The sequence below is a fragment of the Lepisosteus oculatus genome, chromosome 23, assembly GCF_040954835.1.
Source record: "Lepisosteus oculatus isolate fLepOcu1 chromosome 23, fLepOcu1.hap2, whole genome shotgun sequence".
Classification (NCBI taxonomy): Eukaryota; Metazoa; Chordata; class Actinopteri; order Semionotiformes; family Lepisosteidae; genus Lepisosteus; species Lepisosteus oculatus.
This window is the reverse complement of record NC_090718.1, coordinates 14,537,144-14,561,982: the sequence shown is the minus strand read 5'-3', so window position 1 is coordinate 14,561,982 and position 24,839 is coordinate 14,537,144. Positions and strand designations below refer to the sequence as shown.

Genomic DNA, 24,839 nt, shown 5'->3' with positions numbered 1-24,839 from the left:
TAACGGTTTTAATTACCTTGATCAGAGTGTGTTTCATTCGCTGATGCTGAAAAAAATAATTTGACAGAGTCAGTGTGCCATGTAAGAATATGCTATTTTAAATCAACCAGAAATATCCAGTGTTGGTTTTTATTTATCTTTCAGTGCTTTAAGAAAGACATTGTGGAGTTACTGTATAGCACATAGCTTACAAATTGGGCCAGCTCAGGGAGGAGAAAGGTGCTGTAAAGTTCCCTTTATCTGGTATTTTCTTTTGGTACCACCTGGCCACATTTTAGAAATACTCCACAGCCCCTCACCACTGTATCATACACAGAACACACCCTTACTCAATCTGTATCACTCCGCATCACTCCAGCTAATGTCCACCAAACAAATGCATGACGGAATCAGGGATTGCTGTCAAAGCTTCCAAATGATAGAATACAGTGTTTTTATGAGGTATGTCACGAGTCCTGTTTTTGGAACCATGCAATGACACCGCCTTTCCACACACAGAACAAAAAGACACTGTGAAAGGTCAACATAGAATAAAAACTGAAATACCACCGAGCCCATCTGAGTGGCTGTCACTGTGGATTGCAAGCCAGGTCAGGCAGGGTTCCCCTACACATACTCTTGTTGTGTGATCACATTTCAAACCAAGAACTACCTGTTCCAAGGAACTGCAAAATGGGGATCACAGCAGAAATGTTTCTCCTGGTGATCTGTTGTACTAAAAGCACGGGCTCTTCAGAGCACCTTGACTCCCAACCCGTCACTACCACCATACCATGCCACACATGAGCAATCAGGCTCACATTTTACACTGCACACACAATCTTGTATTGGCTGTTTATTGCAGTGTTGCACAGATAAGTCAAATTGCACTGGATGTCATGAAGCAGATTCATTTTACTGTCCATTTGTAATTTCCCCATGGGCCTTAAATTTGTTAACAGGGTAGAGAATGGGGTACACACCATTACTTTTTCATTTTATGCACAGGAAGGTGACTTCCAAACCACAAGTGAATACGGAATTGTCATTGTCGAGGGCTTTTACCACCAAAACAATTAAACAATCTAAAGCTGTATTGTATCTGAACATTATTTCCCAAGATGAAGATGGCAAGATGGCTTGAGTATTAAGTTTTCTTTAAAACCATGAAAAAGTTCTATGACATGACCAGGTGAATGACTCTACCAATACAAAGCACTGGAAGACAAAAACTGTTCTGAAACAGAACACAAATGAGATATGGATTTGCTTATAGTTTGACACACAAAAATAATTTTAACATGTTTTTGGAATACTGAAAATTCAGTTATGCCCATAAACCATCCTCAATGTGAGTAGTAAAAACACCTTTCTTAAGCCATATAACCATAGCCTATCAATGACAGTGCTGCTCAGTGAAAGATCGACTATCATCTATAAAGTTAGTTTTCTTTGAAGATGGCCAGATGTGGACCACAGCCCTTCAGGATTCACATCCCCTAGTGTGGATAGCTCTGAATAAGCAGCTACTGTACGTACTGACTCACAGTGGGCTACCATGTAGTGTTGGATGAGTCTACAATACATACAGTAGCCCCTGGAAAAAATGAGCCGTTGGCAAGACCTTGTTTTTTTTCGATTTGTACAGTCATGTATTTAATCACAGCCCTGTGACTCAGGGAATTATCTTTGTTGCCTGTGTGTTTCTACAGTTGTCTTCACTGGTTCCATGTGATTGTTTTACTAAATTTTGTTAAATAAGTAACAACTGCTGCCCTCCTGAAAATTAATTCCAGCCTGGGGCGACTACTGTATATGCCTGGAGGTTGCATACTCTCCATTTATATGAATAGGCTCTCTCAGTTTCCTCCCATCCCCCAGAGGCATGCAGGAAAGGACTGACTTCAACATACCCCTTCCACAGTTCAATCCTTGACCCAGTGAGGAAAAAGGCGGGTCACCCCACCTCACGTCCTTATTTCATGACCACTGACTAGCCTACAGATGGAATTGAGTGGTGCTGCACAGAGAGGAATAATAAATCTGCTGCCACTTTCATAGACTGATCAATGTAATGAAAAATCACTCCTTGTTTTTTTTATAAACCCCTGATCACTATGCCCTTTAGCTACCAAGTTAACACCTTTATCCATGCATTCATTTTTTAGCAGCCTTATTCAATCCAGTGTCACAGAGGAGCTAGAGCCTATCCCAATGAACTATGTGCCCAACTCCATCATAGGGATCACACAGACACACACGCAATCACATAAGGGGACAATTCTCCTTGAAACAACCATAATGTGTTTTGACTATATGAAACCCACACAAACACAGGGAAAACATACAAGCTCATAGTACTCCAGGAGGTGGCCATGCTAGTCACTGTGCCATTCTAACGCCTTTCTACACGAAACATATACAGGTTGAAAATCCTTTATTCGAAATTCCAAAATCCGAAAACCTCCAAAATCCGAAAGTTTTTTGGAATGCTGACATGACACGCCACAAATGGAAAATTCCGCAAATAACTTACCGAACTTTCCAGCTCACAATGATGTCATCGATGCCGTGCCCTCTCCCTCACGTTTCTCGGACCTGATGTAGCTGTAATGTCTGGGGCTGCGTTTATCTTCAAGTTTGTAATCAGTGATCATCATGTTTTGTTTTGTTTTTTTGTACAGTAAGCACAAAACGTTATTTTTACGTGAGATCTGAATTTCACCTCCATGAATGAGTGTAACTTGACTAGCGTCATTAACCGTACTTGTACATTACTTTAAAAAAAATCAGTTTTCATTTTATTTACCTGTAATTATATTCAATGCTTTGTTTTTATACCTTACATAAAACTTAATACCTGTATAGTAAAAAATAAAATACCAATGGCGTAAGTGTACTGTAAGCTTTTAATCAAAACATGACATTGTAGGTGGAGACTGATATCTTACCTTTCTTATGGTATTATGTTTAAAAAATAATTAAAAACTTATATAAAACTACATTCAGGGTATATGTATAAGCTATATTATGAAATGTAAATGGATATCATGTTTAGACTTTGGTCCCATCCCCAAACTGTCCCATTTTATAGATGCAAATATAAAAATATTCCGAAATCCGAAAAAATCCTAAATCCGCAACACTTTCGGTCCCAGGAATTTCGGATAAGGAATTCTTAACCTGTAGTATAATACATAAACATAAAATACTAAAACACTAAAATAAAAATAAGGGCATCAATAAATGCATATAAATGTTCTTCTTTCTAACTCCACACATTCTGCAATCAATGATGTTCGAGAAAGGAGGTTCAATAGGTTCCACACAAACTGTTTGTTGAGCTTTGCAAACCTGTATCACATGTAAAAACTATCCAACATCTGCTGGCATTATGTAATATCTAATATGTATTATGTGAATCTGGTGCATTAATGATGAGTTTATTGTGTGTGATGTGTACAGGTGCTGTTAAGGACTTCGCTCTTATTGCAATAACCTGAAGTGAGGTGGAGGGAGACACAAAGAGGAGGAAATGTGTAGAAAGAGTTCTACAGAGTTCCCACAAAGCAGGCTATCAGGAGGTCTCCAGGAAAGTAATGAGTGACATTACTGCTGTAGGATATCTAACAGCATTCCTGCCAACATTTAATAAGGGTAGCCTGTCAGTGCTGTCATCTTTTACTTTGTGGGAACATTAAACATAATCCCTGATTAAGGCCCTTCCTGCAGTGTGATTTAGAGGACAGACTATGACATTTTCAGACCTATAGCACAATTTTCAGAAAATCTATAATATTGACCTTCATATTCTAACTAATGGTACATGTATTATGTAAATTTGATAATAGGGTAGGTAAAATAGACAGTGGTGTTAAAAAAGTGACGGTAAGTACTATTTTTCAGAATTAAACATCAGCAAACCTGCTGTTACCCTATAATATATAAACGTAACTGCCATTTAAGCCTCCACTCATTAATACTTAATTACAGTTTTACAAATTGATGAAAAAACACCTATTTAAGGCAAATGTGATAGAGGTAACTTATTTCATTTTTTAAATTACATTCACAAAATGAGTTCAACCATTAAGGTGATAAAACCCTAGATCATGATTTGAGAAATACAAAATCTTAATTTGCAACATCTCCATTACCTTCAAAGACTGCTTCATTGTTTCAGAGTTGAATGCATGCTTTGCAGATGAAGGACAACAGGTGTTGAAGCTGCAGTTCATGACAGATCCCTGTCAACTAAGCCTTTCACAATCCTTCTTTGCACTACAGCCCACTGTGGGCCCTGGCCTCCTGCTCCACATCTCACCATTCGTCTTGAATTAGGGCACGCTGCCTCCACCTGCACACCCTCACTTTCCTCAGATCATCCCCGATGTTGTGAACCCATTGCTTTCGGGGTCACCCTCGTTGTCTCCTCCTGCCTGGTCTTCTGTCTAGCATTTTCTTAGGGCATCTGTCCTGGGACATGCGCTGTACATGCCCCAGCCACCTAATCCACCCACTTTTAATTTCGTTGACAATATCAGGATTGCTATAGAAGATCTCCAGTTTTTGATTGGTCCGAATTCTCCATTGCTCTGCTTCATTGACAGCGCTGAATATCCTCCTTAGAATTTTCCTTTCCCATCTTCTCAAAAGCTCCTCACCCCTTACTACCAGGGTCCATGTCTTGGAGCCGTACATTAGGACAGACCTCATGAACGTCCTATAAATGGTGTTTCCACAGACAGTCTTTGACTTGAAGATGGGTAGGAGGGCAAATTGACAACGACTTCTGGCAGCTAGTCTCAATTTTACTTCCACGGAAACAATTATCCTTTGTCACCAGTGAGCCAAGGTACTTAAAATTCCCTACAATCTCAAACTGGTCTCCATCCAGGTCTTTCATTTGGTCCTCCGCCCTGTTTGCTTTGGACACTAAGAGGTATTTCATTTTTTCTGTTTGGACAGCGAGTCCTATTTCCTTTGCCCCTTGTTTAAGGTTCCTCTAAGCCTCTTGCAGCTCTTCACGTTGTAGCGGCACGGCTTATTAAAATACAGGAATTAAGTTGCTGCTCCCGTGCCAGTCCCTCTCTCCTTCATCTCAGTGGTGCTTGATACAGAGAGGCCATTCCATTTGGTTCACAATTAAGGTGTTTTTCTAGCTGATAGAGTGTCCTGATAAGAAACAACTCCCAAGGCTGAAACACGTCAACCACCCTAACAAATGGTCACCTCTGGTGCCTTAAAGTCTGGGATTCCAAGGGATGACCGTAAATCCAATCCAGTCTATATTCTGGGTGCCTGTTTTGCAACAGTATTTTTTTTGCCAAGGTGGTGTTTATAGCCCGATGCCCAACCCCCAACCTGAAAGGACCAGGGGTGGTGATTGTGGGGTGCCCGGCCCTTAGGCAAGCTGTTTTCATCGCAATTCTAGGCCCTCACCTGCCGTCCGCAGTGCCCCAGCCATATTGCTGGACTCCAAATGAAAAACAAGTTCATTTCTACATTTTGATGACCCAATCAAAACTGCCATCTCTTGCATGAAGTACCTTGTGCTGGTCTGTACTTCTCTCGCATAGTGCAACTTAGTTATCAGCAGTTTTAGTAATCACAGCAGGCAGCACTGTGATTCTCTGGCCCTTACTTGCCAGGCATCAGCCATGGCTCTGCCTCAGAGGAATGCGGCATTAGCAGCAGTGAATTTCAGATCTGTAGAGCAGTCTAGCCTGCAGCCGTGGTTAAACAGTGCTCATGTTGAGCTTGTCTGTTTAATAAAAGGTTAAAAGATTTTTCGACTCCATAGCTTTCACCCGTAGGTTAGTACAGCGGTACAGTAATAAATTCCTGAATCAGTTATGTTCCAAAATGCCTAAAGCAAATATGATTATAGATGCAGGGATGACAAACAGCAATTTCTCAACACAAATAACAAAATAACAAGCAGAGTCCAGCTTTATAATGGCTCCCTGCAATGAACTGCAATGATAATACTCTCATTTTGTAGGGAAAAGTGAAACCACAAACGTGTATGCTACAATGAAATGAAATGAAATGTTCAGGCTACATACTTGTCTATTACGCAGAGAACAGTACATATGTAAAGACTTATTAATGTATGGGCAATATGCAAATATTTCTGCTTTGTTTCTGCAAATATTTGCAATATGCCAATATTTCTGCTTTGAGCAAAACATAGCTCAAACTACTGCTCCCCATGAGTCTCCCTTCCATTCCCTAGGTAGAAAAAAGGCCAGGCACAAGAAGAGAAGCCCTGCAGAACAGCATCAGACTGAGTGATGTGCTCCTGCATTTGGCAGGGCTGCAGCAACAGATGTCACCCAAAGACCTCCTGTTCACCACACTTCACTTCCAGGTCAAAGGTCCCCACACAATGGCAAACCACCCCCCCAGCAACATCCCATCCCTGAGACATGAAGGTCATGGTTAATGGAGTCTCTTTACTATTCTTTTAATGATCGGCAAGACACTGCAAGGCCATTATCACTTTAGCTGCTGGGGAATTCCAAAGAAACTTCATAAATTATAATTAATACCACTTAGAGCTCAGTGCATGGCCCTGTAAAAGCTGAGTGTTGCTTCATGGGAGCCATAGGAGATGACTAACAGCCCTTGAGTTTCCTGAAACTTGTGAAAACAAAAGCCGTTAAGGTGACATTTTCCTACAGTAAGTGCTGCCGTTTAGAATGAGGTGGTTAAATGCAAATGTTGGCATTGCAGAGATCTTGCAGTAATATAAAATGCAATCATTTTATTTATTTTTTACTCTATTTCTTTCTTCAGACATAACACTGGGAGTACTACAGAAATATTTGTAATGTAACCCTTATAGAATTGTTTGTTTGTGCTGTATTTTTTTTGCACTATTTTGTTTTACTACACAAACATTCCTGCCAGTTTGTCTCTAGTCTCTGGCACATGCTTTCCAGAGTGACAGTGTGCTAAAATGTATAGCAGTTTTACTCCAAGAAATACATAAGGAGGATACATAATAAGGAGCATAACAGAGTAAAACGAAATGTAAAAAAGTTGGAAATAATGTAAAGATAGGAAAACATACCCATTTTGGGGATAGTCATCCTTTCCCTGATTATTCCATAAGAGAAGATGATCTCCCATTTACACTTTTGTGTAAAATGTAAAACGGATTATTATTATTACCCATAGACCTGAAGCCAACACTGCCTACTTAAGGCCGATTGCTAATATCCCTGAATTCATGTCTGGTTTATACATACTGTATACAGATTTAGTTAAGACAGCCACTGGAGCACTAATGAATTGTTCCTTAACTGTTTCTGCTCTTAACAACCACCACTACTCAGAGATATATTGAAAAGACAGAACATTAATCCTGCAACAGGTTCAAATTCTACTTCTTCATTATGAGTACAGTATGCAAGCTCACTCTGCCTTAAGCACCAGGCTTGAGTTATGATGCTGTACCCCAGCCCATAGCGCAGGCTTCATCATTATTCAGGTGAGATTCACTTCAAGTGTATAATCATCACAACCCTGACTCCCCTCTCACATGTGCACCTTCGCTAGCATTTTATACTAAGATTTCACAGCCTTACACTGTGTAAATTCCTATGATTAAATTTTATTTACTGCAACTCGAGCTTCATCAGCTTATAAATTACAACAAACAGGAGTGCTGATGCACGTTTGATTAGGAAGGAAGCCAAGAGAATATTAAACCTCACAATGGCCGCCCTGTCATACAGCTGGCATCATTCACCCAGAAGTCATCAGGTGCCTCATAAATAACCCCGACTCTGCAGGTTCTCCAAAAGAAGACTCAGCATTCTGAGGAAACACAAAAAAGATTCAAACCCAGCACAGAAATTTAACTTGCAAAAGATTAGTCTAAATATCCAGACATCATGAAGAACCTGATGAGGTTTGCCTCTCCTACAAGGGATACTGTATCACGTATTGTACCTTTTGCTGCCTAGAATAGAGGATGTTTTTCTCAGGGATCTTGCAGTGACATGCCTGAATTTAGAATATTTTTTTTTTGAAGAAGAGTTTAACTTTTGTTTCACTTTTTGTTTACTTGTTACATATGAGACTTAAAATATATTCTATGTGATTCATTTTGTTACCTGTTATTGTCATATAGGCAACTATCCATCCATTTTCTAACTGCTTCATCACATTCAGGGATGTGGGAGAGCTGGAACCTATCCCAGCAAGCAACCGGCATAAGGCAGGATACACCATGGATGGGATGCCAGTCCACTGCAGTGCACACACAGGCACGAACACAGACATACAGACACACTGGAGCCAATGTTGCCAGAAGCCACTTGATATACCAGCATGTCTCTGGACTGTAAGAGAAAACCAGAGCACCCAGAGAGATCCCATGCAAGCATGGAGAGAACACACAAATTCCATGCAGATACAGTAGCACCTCAGCTCTGGAATTGAACACAGGGCCCCAGGGCCATTACAAACATAAAATGCTCTGAAATGTGAATGGCTGAGGCTACGTTCTCACATTGATCATCTGATGTTTAAACCAGAGGAATTATTACAAAACCATGCTTAGTTAAAGAACCCAAAAAAATGGAAGTATGAAAAAGCACCACCGGGATCATCTACGGTATATTAGTGCTGAGAAAACTAAGAAATAAAAGAAATTCCTATACAGTACCTGCTGTACTACTGATTTACAAAATCTAATAAAAGCAATAAAGAAAGCAATCAAAACCAATTCTCACCTGCCTTGGTTTTTTTAAAAAAAATCAGTACACGTCTTCACTTTCTGTCCAAGAATGTTATTTCTAAAGGTAAGATTTTCATAGCATTCAGTGCTCCTTACCCTGTCTGTTTAAAAAATCATTATGGTGGCAGAGAGCAGATGACTACAGTTTTGAATTCCTTAGCAGCCCATTTTTTAAAATTGTTTCAGCGTCATCATGGAAATTCACTTCACTACAGAATGCACACTGACACCTGTAGGGTAATTGCTGATAATTTTGGTTAAATTAGCACCCTTCTTAATGTCACTAGAGAGCAGACAGGTGCTTTACTGATTGTTTCCTTTAGAGAATGGTTTTCAGAGCTACAGTACATACAATTCAAAAAAGAATTTCAAGAAATTTCAGGATTTCTGATGAGGTTGTAAAAAACATGTGATTCTCAATGAGTGCTGTAGTATATTTTTCATGTGGTGAATAGAACAAAGAAGCATATATTTGATAATTGTTTCACCAGTCTTAAAATATGATTTAGAAATTCCTTGCATCACTTCAATTCTCTGCAAAAACTGTTTTTCTTTTCCAAAGAAATGCCCATTCTGAAATAATTTCCTTCACTTGTAATTCCACTTATGAATTATAGCATATCCACACTTTATTTTTACAGTCCTTTCAAACATCAGTAAAAAGTACATGCATTTAAGGTGCATTAAAACATTTTCACAGAGCACAGAATAAATAAAAGCAGGAATAAGACTGCATTGAGATGCTGTGAACCAATAAATCTACACCTCTGTGGCAGAGTGATACGATCACAAGGCTATTTAGACAAATCCTTTGTACACAACTTAGCGAAAGGTAATTAAGTACAGAGCTGGTGCTGGCTTATATGGCTGTGGGAGTAATACCCTGGCCATAAGGATGCCCCTTCCCACTAGGTAAAATGAGCTACAGCACACCTGGAAGGGGGCTAAACAGAGGAATGTGTAGAGATGTGCAGGGAGTTGTCCACTGAGGCTTAAGTGCTCAAGTGTTCAACCACCACCGAACGTAACTAACGGACATTAGTTCAGTAATGTCTGCAAATGCTGTAATACGCATCTAAATGTAATGAAAGAGATGTGGAAGGAGTTCATTAATGATTAATATTAATATTGCCTATGCCCATCAGATTCTTCATCAATCCATTTTCTAACCACTTTATCCAACGCAGGGTCACGTGGAAGCCAGACCCTATACTGACAAGCAACAGGCACAAGGCAGGATACACCTTGGATGCGATGCCAGCCCATCGCAGGGCACACAGAGACAAACAAGTACACACTCAAACCTAGTGTCAATTTTTGCCAGAAGATAATTAACCTACCGGTATGTCTTTGGACTGAATCCGATGATGAATCACAGCATCCAGGGAGAATATGCAAACTTCAAGCAGTTAGCACCCCAGGACTGGAAATGTACCCAGGACCCCAGAGAAATTCTTACCCCTATCCCACCATGACCATCATTTGTACTTGAGATTAATGTTAACAGCAGCATCAGCAGCTTGTGTTACATAAGCTTGTCACATCTAGGAAGCTGAGCAGGGACGGACTTGGTCAGTACTGACAAGGGAGACTGCTAACAAAAACCACGTTATGGTATTAAGTGGTGTACAAGTAAGAAACACTTTGGGTCACTCTGGGACAAATATTCTGACCAGTACTACAGTGTGGTGACTGGGAACACTGTGCTGCACAAAGTGGCAGCCTTCAGATGAGACACGAATCCAGGGCCCTGAATACTTTATACATTTGACTGTTTTATAAATTCCCTTATATATTGGACCCTTGGGGAATGAAACACTATACAAATGCAATTAATTGTTTGTTTTTTTTTAACAATGAACAGGTACCGTAAAGGTGTTGGAAATGTTTGAAATTGCTACAATATTAGTAATACTGAAGCAGAGGCGGAAGGTTCTCCTACAACGACTTAGAAAATTTCAAATTTCACAACATCTTTAAATTAATTAATTCTTGCCACTTAATTAAACATTGTCATTCTTCCATGGAATAGCTAATTTATTATTGCACTTCTTGCTTGTCTGTAGATTAAATACATCTTCATTTGTGTGAAGTCTTCAATTACAACCTTGAATGAATGCAGAAGACTGTTTAAGAAATGAGATTCTAAACCACCTTCAGGGTCACCTCCAGTTCAGTTGAGAGCAGCTCATCTCTGATTTGTCTGACGTAAGTCTTTACATGGAAACGGCAGTTGTACAATAATATGACGTACAGTATGACCCGATTCTTAAATTCCTTTTGCAAGCAGACTGGTGGTACTCAAGTTAACTGATAACCTTTACGCTGACTGACATTTAAAAATGAACATTTACAGAAACCGATAATTTTGCAATCCAATTTCAATCTATCTGTAAAAGTCTGTAAAAAAAAAAAACATTAGCAGATCCACCTAGCAGTTCTTATGGATGGAAGTAGTTTTTAGAATAATGTGTCCCGTCCTTCAAAAACCAATGACCTTGAAGTTAATTACCCATATCAGGTTAGTATCTCATTAATAATCTCGAAAACAGACATTTAAAAGCCATTAAATTAACACTGTTTTATCATTACTGTTTTAGCAGATATGATTTTACATTGTGATGAAGCATATAAACACATTTGCAACAATCAAAACTTAAAAAAAACATTCAACAATTAAGAGGTCAAATATTTACTTTGTTGGCATGCATGCAACTACAGTTTCTGATCAAAAAGAATTTACTGGGATGATGTGTTTTTTGCATGTCATGAACAGATTATAATGCTTTTTTTTTTACATTCAACAGGAAGATAAAGACTTAATGCCAACATGCATGTCCGAAGCACACAGAATTGTTCCAGGCTGTGCTTATTGACAGGTCTGAATGGCACAATTCCTGGCAGCAGAAGAGAAAAAAAAATAAAACCAGCCAGCGCCAGTTGCTAAGCAACACCTGATGCCAGCCACAGCAACGCTGTCTCTTAATGAGAACTCCTGAGTGTCAGTGTGAAATGTGTCCGCAAAATGAAAAGCTTTGTGCGGTTAATTGCAGTTGCCTGTGGCATACCTACGAGACAGAAAATAAATGAGGGAATAGGACAAGAACGTAAAGGAAGAATCGGAAGCATATCCTGTGCTTCATGCTATGGGCTGGATAAATCCCAGACATCTCATCGCCTGCTGCAAGTCAATGCGGGGTAGTGGGACATGCAGGGACACTCTGGGTAGTCAAGAGGCCTTCTTCCTTTTGGAAGACAGCAACAGAAGTGCTGATTTGTTTGCAGAAAGTGCAGTGTGTCTCTCGTGGGGAGTGCAGGGAGTGTTCTTTTTTTCTGAACACATATGCAAATTATCAGGTAGAATGCACCTCTCCTCCCTGTTTTAAGACAGTAAACCAATAACACCTTTCAAAACTTTCTATTCATGTTTTCTTCCAAGGCAAGAATATTTAGATAGACTGAAAAAAACATTTTATAAACTTTCTCTGCATCTAAAATAAGCATCACCAGGTATTATATCGTGTATCGTGTGTATTGTAGTCCATGGGATTGTTTGCCACAGTGGAATTTCTGTATGCACTGCATTTCATTGCTATAGAATGTTTCTTTGCACTTCTTAAGAATTTCGACAAAAAAAGTCTTTAGTAGAAATTCCCCCACACTACCAGAAGTAAAGAACAGGACAGCATCTCTGAAAGTCACTGAAATTTAATGAATTGTTCTTGAAAACCATGCTAATAAAAGAAACACTAGGACAATCGACAACTAACAGAAAACTGATCAACAAGCCCAGAACTACGCCATTTCTTCTCATACAGCGATGACCCCTGACAACTAAACTCACCTACTGTATCTTCTATTAATTTGGTGCCATATTGGGTGACTGAGAAAGCAATAAACTGCATTTTATCCACTCAGTGAACAGGCATTCAAAAATGAATATTAGCTCATACCATTCTTAAAAGTAAACTTCCACACGCATCCCAAGAAACAGGAACATTCTTAAATAAGAATGGTGAGGAGAAGGCGGCAGAAACTCGGTACAATTAAAAAAGGATTAGGCTGTGCTTCTCTGTGAGTCATACTGGAGACTGTGCGAGTAGACCTCGCCCTCAGCTTGCTTCGTCCTTTCATGACGGACCCTGTGTGCTGCAAGTGGCTATGTCCTCACACAGCCTTCAAAGTCACCCCCCGCCTCTCTGAGACAAGGTTCCCCCGAAGCCCTTTCTCTGCGACAGGAGGTTTTCTGTACAGCACAAGTTTAGTTGCAAATGAATGAATGGCTAAACTAATTGATCCATTGTTTTGCAAATGGATACAATGAATGAATTAGCCCTGCATGGACTAACCCACCACCCCCGTGGATACAAAACCTGCTGGTGTTCTCTATTTGCATAGAGAGCAGGATCACGTACGTACTGTATTAATTAATCATTTTAATCAAGGCGGTTGATCTTTCCTCCCTTCAACACACTGGGAGCCCTTGTGTTGCACACTAACCGGAATCAGAGCAAGTTCAGTGTGTGTATGTTAGAAGAAGCCACTGACAAAAGAGAACACTGCAGTACAGCTAATGAAGGATTCCACGCTGGTGGCAAACCAGGAGTTGGCTACCAGGCTGATTTACAAAGGTGTTAGACTGATGATGATTTGTCTGACAGACATGGTGGCTTTAAAAGGTTGGGTCTCCAAGGAAATTGCACTACATTCCTCAGAATCCTGTGTTTTTTCCCTTGGGTCTGCAAGCACACTCACCGTGCTGTGATTAAGACCAAAGGGTAAATAAACACGTTTTATGTGTGCATTATTAATCCTTAAATTATGTTTTATTCTAAAATATGCAGGAATACAGGCCTACTAAGGAGGTTCACAATTTTTTTCTCTATATTGTTTAAAAGTATTTTTAGGCACACTTAGAATTAAATAAATCCATTTTTTAAAGTAATTACACTTTTAAATATCATTTCTAAAGTGCATCAAGGACTGAATTATAAAACACATATAAAATGCAATTTCCTTCACTGACATTTAGATGTAACAGTACCATCATGTTGGGAATCAAGACATAATAAGAAAAAAATCAATCTGTAATCTGGTAATAGAATGACCTTTTATATGCAGTTGTAAACTGTAGAAATCATTCTCTGATTGACATACTGTACATTCTACAATGAATATAATTACAAAACAGCATGGGAAAATTCAGTAACCAGATGATTACAAATTCAAGACAATCTCTGCGGTTTCAAGAAGATTCCTTTGCCTATGCAACACGAAAAGGCAGCGACATGCACTGTATTACACAACAAAACACCACAAAGGCAGGCAGGCTGTAGATGCCTGAATCCTTAGTATGGCACAGTGCTGAAGATCCCAGATTTCCACACACATCTTCAACAACACACAACACTATTATAAACTTTTACATTGTAATTAAGAAGTAAATAGTTCTGGTTTCATCCCCAGTCCAAAAATCTGTAGTAATTGATCAAAAATGAAGTCATTAAATCGACATTGTGGAGATGGAGTTTTTTCTGCGTCTGTATAAAGATGCAATTCTTTTGAACCCTTGGGGCTTTCCCTTTTGTCTTCTGGAGAAGGAGCCAAAAAGATGCTGTAACGCTTTGGCAGCTGCCAGGTTTCCAGTCAGGGGAATGGGGCCTGTTTCTGTTGCTCTTCCCAACAGCTTTGAGCGGGTAAACCGAGTTCTGAAGAAGCCCTGTCCTCAAGCATTACTCGGTTAAGCCTCAGGTTTGCCCACAGTACAACAGGGAGATGGATTTGTATGAACACTGCAGGCTCCCTGTCAGTGATGTGAAAAGATTTTTCCTTCACCCGATTTCAGCTGAGTATAGAACATATGTCTAGCGGTGGAGGTTTTATTTTTTAATTACTTTTGCATAATGTTAGTATGTTATTTCATTTTTTTTTGCCAAACAAATCTGGTGGAGGCTAAATGAACGGGTGAACAGAAAACAGAAACCAGTAGTCTCGTCCCAAGACATTTATACACTCAAGGAGTTCAAGTAGGTACAGTAGCTGCGTCAGCATGTGTAGACTGCAAAGGAACAAGTGAAGGTTTATTCCATGCTGGAAAGAAACGCAATGTTTCGGCTGTGGAGCCTTCTTTGGGTGTCATTTTTATTGTATGAAACTGTCATTAAGTATAAACTTCAGAATCCTCATTGGATCTCATTCTTGGGTATTTTTTAAACAAACTACACAGGCGCGTCATTAAAGCTGAGATGCTATGAGATACCATGGCTAGTTTCAAGAAGCAGGCTGGATAAGGTTCTTGGATGACTTACGGTAGCTACTGTATCATCAACCAAACAAGCTGGATGGGCCAAGTGTCCTCCTCTTGCTATTAAGTTTAATGTTCATACATATTCACAATGCAAAACTAATTTAACCTTTGCATAAGATTTCTTCATATAACTTGGAAACAAAATCTAACACTACTGTATATACTCATATTCTGTACAGTATATCAATATCCTTACAAAATCAAAACATGCATTCCATTGTCTTTACTGAATCTCATCCCATTAAAAAAAAAATTAGCATAAATGTAGGGAAATTAATTGAAGCATTTGTGCTCCCCAGTAATGACATTATTCTAACAACTGAAGCTGATGCTTGTGGAGCAAAGCCTCTTTTCATTATTCACTGTGCTTTAAAGGGAGAGAGAGTTAATGCAAGTTTTTTCACCACAAGGAAAAAATATCTCTGTTCAGTTTCTGGAATTCATTTTATATGAAAATCAGCGAGCTGTAAAAAGTGAACTTCTCTAATTTATGTTTTATTATTTATTTTTCTTCACTCTTAATGGAATAAATTGTTGCGGCCGCAGTTTCTAGTTATATCAGCCGTTTTTACAGAATCAGCACATTAAAAAAAGTCTAATCCCGTCCCTAAGATCAGAGTTATTCAAATTAAATTCACCATCTTTAAATTCCTGCCACTGCGTATACAGTTTCTTTAACTTAATTCAGCCTCTCAGCATTCCTTTTCAGACTTCTAAAATCACATAGCTCCCAGCTCTGCTGGCCTAACTACTTGGTTTTACGATGTGTTGTCTGCTACACTTTTTTGTGTTTCAGAAATTACATTTTAATAGCCCACTGATTCCCTGCTTCAGAGCTCAATGCCATGAGAGTGTTTTTTATTCTTGATTGTAGAGCATTGCTCGCTCTATAACATTCTGCAAACCGCAACTTGCTTCATCCCTCATGCCCAAAACCCATATTTTCTAAAGCTCACTGAAGATCCTACAGAAGCTCTCAGTAATACTGAATATTATGAGAGATTTTCTCCAAACATTTCTGTCATGCAATAACAACAACAACAACAACAACAAATACATTACAATAATAATACATTACAGATAATGGGGACTTCCCTCCACCATCACTCTGTGGCTAAGGATTCGCACCTGTGGCTGGAAGGTTACCAGTTCTACTCCATTGGGATTAACCCTAACTGCCTCAGGGGCGCTGTACAATGGCTGACCCTGCGCTCTGACCTCAAGCTTCTCTCTGTCGGTGAGTCTCATGGAGAGGTATGCAAAAAAGAAAATTCCTAATGCAATGTATATGGCTAATAAAGTGATCTTAATCACTAATGTGCAGCCATTATGCCATTATGAAATGTCAGCAAGAGTGTGCTATTACACTCACCACACACTGTGAAGCCAATCACCGATGGGGATTATTGGAGGTCATGATTGGTGAAGGCCAGTGTGGATTTTTAATGACCACAGAGATTCAGGACCTCGGTTTTACATCTCACCTGACGGGTGGCACCTTTATTTAGTATAGCATCCCCGTCACTATATTGGAGCATTAGGACCCACACAGACCGCAGGGTGAGCGCCCTCTACTGGCCCCACTAACCTCTTCATGCAGCAGCCTTAGCTTACCCTGGCCAGGCTCATACCTGCTTAGTTTTAGTTGGTTGCCAGTTGTAAGCTTCAGGGTGATATACTGTACCTGCTGACACACAGTGATATTATCAATCATAGAAGATTTGACAAAAGAGCCAGCCACAAACAGTAATGGAGGTATTGCCAGACCCTCAATAGCACTGTAATCTTCAAAATTAAAAAAAAGGTTATCAAATTACATTCCTGCTTTACAAACCAATTTTATTAGGTTTTAAATAAGCAAGCTTTCCAAAGCCCAAAACCTGATATACGGACAAAGGGGCAACAAAGAGACATACTGTACAAACCAAAGTCCACAACTCTCCTTTAATAAAAGTTAATAATTTGAAGTATAAACAAAGCTTTCAAAATAGATAAAAACTTGGATTTTTAAGTGGAAGTCTGAGAAACATTAGAAATATGGATTAGTACTGCACTATGGTGCGCCGCAAAGTGTGTGGCAATAATAATATAAATGTGACTTTAACACAGTCTGACTGCTCAAAGCATATTCTGAACACTGGGACTGATCTGCTGGCCTTCATTTGGTCATTACTGAAAACTCCTGACTGCTCTCCGATGGGTGAAGTTCCCATCTGTGCAAAGCCTCTTCTACTCCTATGGCATGGCTGCCTTTTATACACTCGGCAAAAGGTGTTGCTGAGCTTATGAATACCAACATACCCAGCAAGTACTTCTCAAGGCCGTCATTCACAACATGACAGCCATACTCTCTCTCCACAGCACTGAATCTTCTTACACACTGGCGTACTGGAGCCCAATTTGTAGTGAGTTCGCTGGCTTTGTGACCCCTGATCCCAGTTTTTATTAGATTTTCCACTCCTACACATTCTGGACTAAATGCAATCGAATTACCATGCAGTATTTTCTAAAACAAAATAATGCACTCCTGTTGTGCATTCAGCACGAACAGGGCTTGGTAATTGTAAATTTAAGTAGATTCCTTTTTACTCATCTGATACAGCATGTTAACAACTGCTCAAGCCCACCGCCGAGTAAGACTGCATACTGGCTCACAGCTGTAAAATCTCTACCAATACACTGGGCTATTCTGAACAGACTTGACTGTAATTTTAGTAATCCTCTGTGGATAATTCGAGGAGCATGAACAAGATATAAACAAATGAGATTAGAGAGATATAGGCTAGAATACAACATTAGGTGAATATTTTAATTCACATGTCCTTGGCAATAAATCAGCTAGAAAATAAAGAAACAAAAATGATGAGAACACTGAATATACAGTATCTTTAGCTTCTGTACTTCATTTCTTTTTGTTGTCTTGCTTCTATGATGGGCAAATAATAAAAATATAAAAGCAAAAATATGCAGGTACATACATCATGCCATATGTAATAAAATAGGTATTCTGTACTGCTTTAGTACAGATAGTGAGACTGGCTGAAATGCTAGAGAAAATAACAGTCCAGTAAGATACACCTGCAACTCACAAGACAGTTAGTGCAGGTAAGAACAACTCCAGTATAGTCCCAAGTGAGAAGATATCTGGCTGCACAGTTGATCACACAAAATACTGCATAATGGAGATCGCTGCTCCCACATACAGCAGGTATAATCAGCATGCCAACATATTAATCCTCACTGCCTTCACCAACACCAGAATACAGGAAAACTCTGTCTGAAGACCTGCTGTACACCAAGATGAACTATGCTAGGGTACTCCTTGCTTTCTCCTCACAATATACTGCATGTCTCAATCCAGGAGGAAAGCCTTGCTGCAGGCACGTGTTCTCTGAGCATCTTGACAAGACGAGCACGCCTCTTCCAGCATCGTGAAACAGCTTCAGAAAAAGCACCTGCCCCCTCCCTCCCTTCCCACTATCTTTCACTCACAGCAGGAAGACGCAGCTGACAGCTAGCCAGAATGTTCATTTTAAGATCCTGTTTTATCTTACAGTCAGTACAACAGGATTAAATCTGGATAATTGGCTTTAAAAAAGTAGATTTACTTTGACTATGTTTGTATAATTGCCATTCGTACTGGACATTACTCAAAACAATTTTGCAATATCCCTGTTCAGGACAAGGATTATATTTTCTTGATGCATTGTGTTGGCTGGCATTACTCTTTGTAACAAAGGTAAAAAACCTGTCAAGTCCAACATTTTTGCTTTGATACAAAGTGATGGGTTTGATCCTTGGGGCAAACTTAAGAGTTCTAACTTTGTCTCCTGAATGCTTGATGTGCGTTTAGCCTCCTGCTCTGTATTTTGCCTTCTACGAGATGCAGGGAATAAGAACTGACTATTCTTCTCCCAACACTGACTGTTCCTTGGGAAACACTTGGAGGATCCGTAAATCCCGGGTTTGTGGCTCTACCAAACTCTCATCAGTTGGTTGCGGCTCAGCCTCTCACCTCCCTCAATTTCTATGAGGCAATGAAAAACAAACTGGTCTAAAACCCAACAGATGGTGCAGGCAAGGGCCTGGAGGGTGGAGCAGCAGAAACCCTCTGACAGCTCGGCTTTAACACACACCTCCAACCTTTCGTTACCCCACCCTCCTTCTTACCCTCACTCCTGACACACGCATTTGATCATTTTACTGCACTCAAAGGTGTATTTAAGATTGAATAGATTTAAAAAATAAAGGTCAATTTTTTTTATTTGTGGGATTCAAGGTGTGCCTAGTTTTTCTGTTTTTTTGTATTCATTTTTGAAGCCTACCGAATTTACCACATTTTACCTGTTTTTTTCTGGGCCATTTGCTTTTCGTTTCTCTCAGAATCCATGACATCAGTTTGTCTTTCTGCTCTGCAGGATTTCTTCCTTAGATACTTCTCCATTAGAGTACACATCTGGAACTTACTCCTCTGATTTCTGTTTTGCTTAAGGAGACTTTTAGCGTTCCATATAGCGTAAGTATGGAAGCTGTCAGAGACATGTTTTAAATAACACTGCTCTGAAACACAATCATTCACTGTTACAGCGGCAATAAGTATTTTATACCAGTTTTGTATGCATGTATAGGGAAACAGCAATGAGGGTTTTAAAACTATAATAGGATGTACTGTACAGTAACAAAAATCTTCATAAACATAGCACATGATACACCAAGACCTCCAACTATGTCTTTCAGGTTTAGCACGTGTTTATTCATAATCTCTTGAATTAATATGCTTAATTTTATTATCTTTGCAAAAAATAACAAGGCTATAGTAAAATGCTTTGCAATAAACAAAAGCACTGCATGTAGCTCATATAGGGTTAAAAGATAGGCTACAAGCAAGGACTGAATGCCCTTCACTCTTACAGAATGCTGCTGTTTTCAGATGTCGGATTACATATGTGTTCTCTGAACTCCCTCTAAAGCTTCTGCGTCCTTTTTTTATTAAGTCCACAGCTAAACAGACCGACATCCTTCCCTTGCACATCTTAATCATACTACTGTATATACTGTATCAAAACTATTATAGATTTCACACATTATAGATAACAAAACATAAAATTACTTTCGGTTCCTATAAAAGCCTTAGGGTTTCATGAGCAAAGGAAGTGACAGTCCTAACAGAATCTATAAAGGAAGTTTAAGAATCCTACACTCAAGTAGCTGAATTCCATTTTAACAGAGAAACAGATTAGTAGCGGAGACTAGTAACTGAGCAAGGAGTAGTAGCAGAGAGTTACTGTAAGGCCAAAGTGACTTGACTGATTTGATGCTTGATCTAAACACCTCATGCCAATACATTTCCAATACTTTTTTTTCCTAAATAACAACATGGAAAGAACATCTACAAAAAGCAGAAGTATAAATGACTGTTTCTCTATATCTATTTAAGGATGTTTGTGGGATTTTTTGTTTTGTCCATTCAAAACTGACAGTTTATCTGACCCAGTACCACTGGAGTAGTCAAGTTCAAAAGAAAACAAAAAGCTACTGTATCTTATTTTCAGTTTACCAGATCAAAGACTGTTTTCATGTCTTTCTAAACACATCTCTCAAGAGTCTTGATCTTCAAAATGTCAGTAATTTCCTTTTTTCCTTCACAGACACATGTATAACTACACGTGATTGTGCAGTCAATGGCAAACACAAGTGTTCAGAAATTAAGAGATACAAAATCTTTATACAAATGCACACAAGAGCCACTTACTGTGACATTTTGTCAATTTCATCAATCCTGCCAAACCCAATAAAAGTGATTAGATATGACGGATATTTTTTTTGTCTGTATAGTACTGTCATTGCACAGCATGCTGGGAAGTTTACATCCCTACAGTGTAGTGTAAAGGCACAGTGTAACACATAGTCTGGTCTTATCTAACACAAAAATAAATAAGGATCTCCTCTATATGCCTGCTAAAAGTCCTACATCTCTGGTGAAATGCCACGGCCCAGCATATGAGCCTAGGTTGAATGGTATTGCTCTAACTCATCTTCTGAAGTAACTAAATGCATAGTTGATTAAACCTGGGCTGTAATTAATTTTGTCCAAAGGGAACCACATGTATGATTTATATGCAACTGTAAATAATAACACAGTAAGTGAGCTGTGTGCTGACTGAGTGAAATATAAGGAGAACATTACGTCTTCAACCTGAGCGCCTCCACAGACTTGATTGTGCAGTTGACCAATTAATGCCAGCCAGTCTGAGAAGGAGAATAATCATATAGGCAACACAGAATCAGGTGTTTCATGGTTCTAAACCAAACACTTTAACTGAAGCTACACATTGAGCTGTTTGATACCCTAAGTCTAATTCTAGCTTGCTTTTTTCCTTTCACACAAACAATCATCCCTACACTGTGACATTTCACAAGACATGCCAATAAAAAAAGGTGATGAAGGTGCCCTTTCACTTGAACAAAACTGACAGATATTCTATTAGTGATGACGTATTTCAGGTTTTATCAGTTCTGGAGCTTGCCAAAATGAAAACTCTGTGCTTGTTTAAATAAGTCTCAACCCTAAACACAGGTTTAATTTTAGCAGGTACAAAACACCAATACGTGACATTAACAAAAACCTTTTTTTTCCCCCCAAAGTTTCGAAATCTGCAACATGGCCTACACAATGATCAAAATATTGAACACAAAGGTGATAACAGAAACCCAGGTGCTTTTAAATATTTACAAAATGCTTGCTTGTTGTGTTTATCAAACACATTCATTCTAGTGAGAGGTAGTTCTAGCAAATTAACACATTTACAACACGGTGTGCCAACATTATTTCTGCAGCTTTACGGATGTTTTTTCATCAACTGAAAGATATGTAAATCAATTTTAATTTTATCACAAAACCCAAAAACAAAACTTCATATTCTGCACAGTTTTCACAGGGGAGTGGACTAAGCCCATGAGAGAACTCTCTGCAGCTTAACTTGATATTTTGCTCTGTGTTTATGCTTTCAAAGAAACCATTACATCAGTGTTCTACCCTGTATTTTTCTCTCCTCACGTGCAAGCTTTCCTTTCTCTCGTCAACAAAAGGCACAAACCCAAGCAAGGATTCGAGGAGCAAACTGCTCTGGTTTCAATCTGGAGGAAATGAGTGGGAGAACATGTTTATGTATGTTCTGGGGTCTGCCACTGAAGTGTGAAATGAAACCATATGCAGTGAGCTTGTGTGGGTGTCTCTGTTTATTTCTTACTGTGTGTAACCAATACGTTTTCTTCTTGTTGTAGTTTTTGAAATAAAATGACCACAAGTGTCAAACAGCTCATCTCTGTTATACTTGATGTACTGCGAGATGACTGAAACAAATTAGTTCCAAAATAAGAAAACACTTCAGCCATGAATGCCACACTCAAATATTAACATTTCCTTTATGATCATTGCTTTCCTCAACTTACAGAAAAAGTGGAGTATTATTTACCACTTCAAAGATACTAGTGCTGACCCTAGTGAGTGTGGACACTAGCAGATGGGGTTTTGTGCTCTGGCACAACTGTTATTTGGATGCAGCTTCTTTTTAAATTTGTCCATCCCCTCATTAGAGTCCACCAGTTGCATGACCAAGGCTCAAACCCGTGATGCCTATGCCACAGAGCTCCAGCTAAACACTGAGGCAGCACTGTTTGTGGTTGAACCACTTAGGATCACCAAGGCTTCTAACACATCAAGAAAGGTTTTACTAAAGAGCCTGATTAAGCCATTCTGCAAGACAGGGATGATCTAATACAGTGTCTGCCCCTTTAATCTGCAAGATGTATCATACCTTCAATGGGAGAGACATCAAAACCACTGCATGTAGCCATTTTTTGAATGAGCTGAAAAATGTAAAAATGCACAGAAACCTTTCTGCCAGCTATAAAATGTACAATGTACATGTACCATGTACACAAGCAGAGTCAGTGTGGCTTTGGTCACTGTACTCACTGCAGCTTGAATTATGGGTTTCTTACCACCCTTACAGCTCAGGCTGCAGTGAAGACAGGAGAGCACAACTCTGGCTTTTAAAAGCAAGCAGCTTTTTACCGCATCTGTGGATGCTGGAAAGCACTGCCTGGGGTGATATCACACTGCCAGTCACTGAAGCCCATGAATGGAAGAGCTAGGTAGAGAGATATTGACATTTCAAATAATGTAATGTGAACTACTGAAAAGTTATCATTTTAAAATATTTAAGCACTGTCTTGTTTTAAAGGGTCATAATATATCTGTCTGTCTTTTGCCAGTTTGTATTTTACTATACTATTTTAATTAGCAGACTGGAGGGCTATGTTTCCATGCAATTATAAAGTATCTTCTAAACCCAAGAACATACACTAATTACCTTGTGTATATTAAAGGTCCAGAATAAAAGAGACACAAGGCCCAGCTCATTAAGGTCTTCTTTGCTAGCCGGCACGTTTATGCACTCTACCTTGTCAGAGGAAAAATCAAACCAAAAACAGGGCTTTGACTAACAAGCCGTAGGAAAGGTTTGTTTAAAAATTAAAGAGAAACTGCATTTTAAGAAGGCTCATGAATGTTCATACTGACTGGTTTGAACACTGCTATTAAGAAACTGAGTGAGAATTAAGCGTTAATATAAACCCTGTCTCACACTGATCTGTTCCATTTTTCTCTTTGAACAGGCACCTTTAACTGTACTCCAAAGATAGCTGGCACTGAGTGCAATGCCTGTCGTTTGTTAAAGTGATGTTAAGGGTCCAATTTAGGAAAGGAAAGCAAGTTTATTGCCATATCTTTGAGAGTAATCTATACAAAATGAACATACTGTAGATGGTAAACAAAGGTATTTAATAAACACAAAATAAATCAACAAATAGCAGATACTGCAACATTAATTTTTAATGGAGACTGTGTAATTCATAGAGTCATAGACATTATAGATGAATGAAAAACAATTTAAACATAAAAAACAAAGCAAACATACTATTAAACCAATTGATGCAAATATGTGAAATGACAAAAAAAATGGAAGAACACTTTATATACATTGCTACAGTATATATTAATTTCCATATAACCCCAGCAGACTAAGTTACAGGCAACTACCATTCTCTTTTCATGCACAAACTTCCCACCACTGCAAAATAAAAAGAACATTTTGACAACGGAACTAGTCATGCAAATACACACGCTTAAACACACACAATAAGGCGGAAGCACTAGCTGCTGCCCCAAGCAGTTACAAACCTACTTAAACATACAAATTAGAACAAAATGTGCATGCTGTCGTTTGGAACCAGGGATTAGAATTATAAATGCATGGAAAGGGGAAGTATATGTGACACTGCTGGCTTGGAGACATAATGCATAAAAATAACCCCTTCATTTAGAGGACTTTCCAGGGAGTAGTATGGATGCAAATTACCAAGATCAAACACGAAAACACACAATCCAGACAAGGGGCCAGGGCATGAAATTAAATGCATCCTCGTTTTTAGATTCTTCCACCCTTAACTTTGCTGGGAAAAATTAAGCAGAAACGCAACTTTCAGAAGAAGCAGAAGCATTCTGCACCGCAGTTTACATGACCCTTACCCATTTCCACGGGTGAAGAGACTGAAGAGTTTCGGAATGTTTATTCTGGAGACACCTGTGCAAAATTGTGGTGTTTCATACTGTACAGCATAATAATAATAATAATAATAATAATAATAATAATAATAATAATAATAATAATAATAATAATAATTGCTTACACTTATATAGCGCTTAAATCAAAAACGTGCAAATGAAAAATGTGTTAA

The 24,839-nt window shown here is 38.9% G+C and overlaps 1 protein-coding gene across 4 annotated transcripts in view; it reads right to left on the bottom strand.

Annotated features, from left to right (window-relative positions):
- grik4 (glutamate receptor, ionotropic, kainate 4) overlaps positions 1-24,839 on the bottom strand; it is a 312,974-nt gene that overhangs the window by 158,519 nt on the left and 129,616 nt on the right. The window contains exon 5 of one of the 4 annotated variants that reach the window (XM_069182439.1): positions 17-46. The exons of the other annotated variants lie outside the window; for them this stretch is intronic. The gene's annotated coding sequence lies outside the window, so the exon portion shown is untranslated. The remainder of the gene's footprint in view (positions 1-16; positions 47-24,839) is intronic. 4 annotated transcript variants of the gene reach the window in all.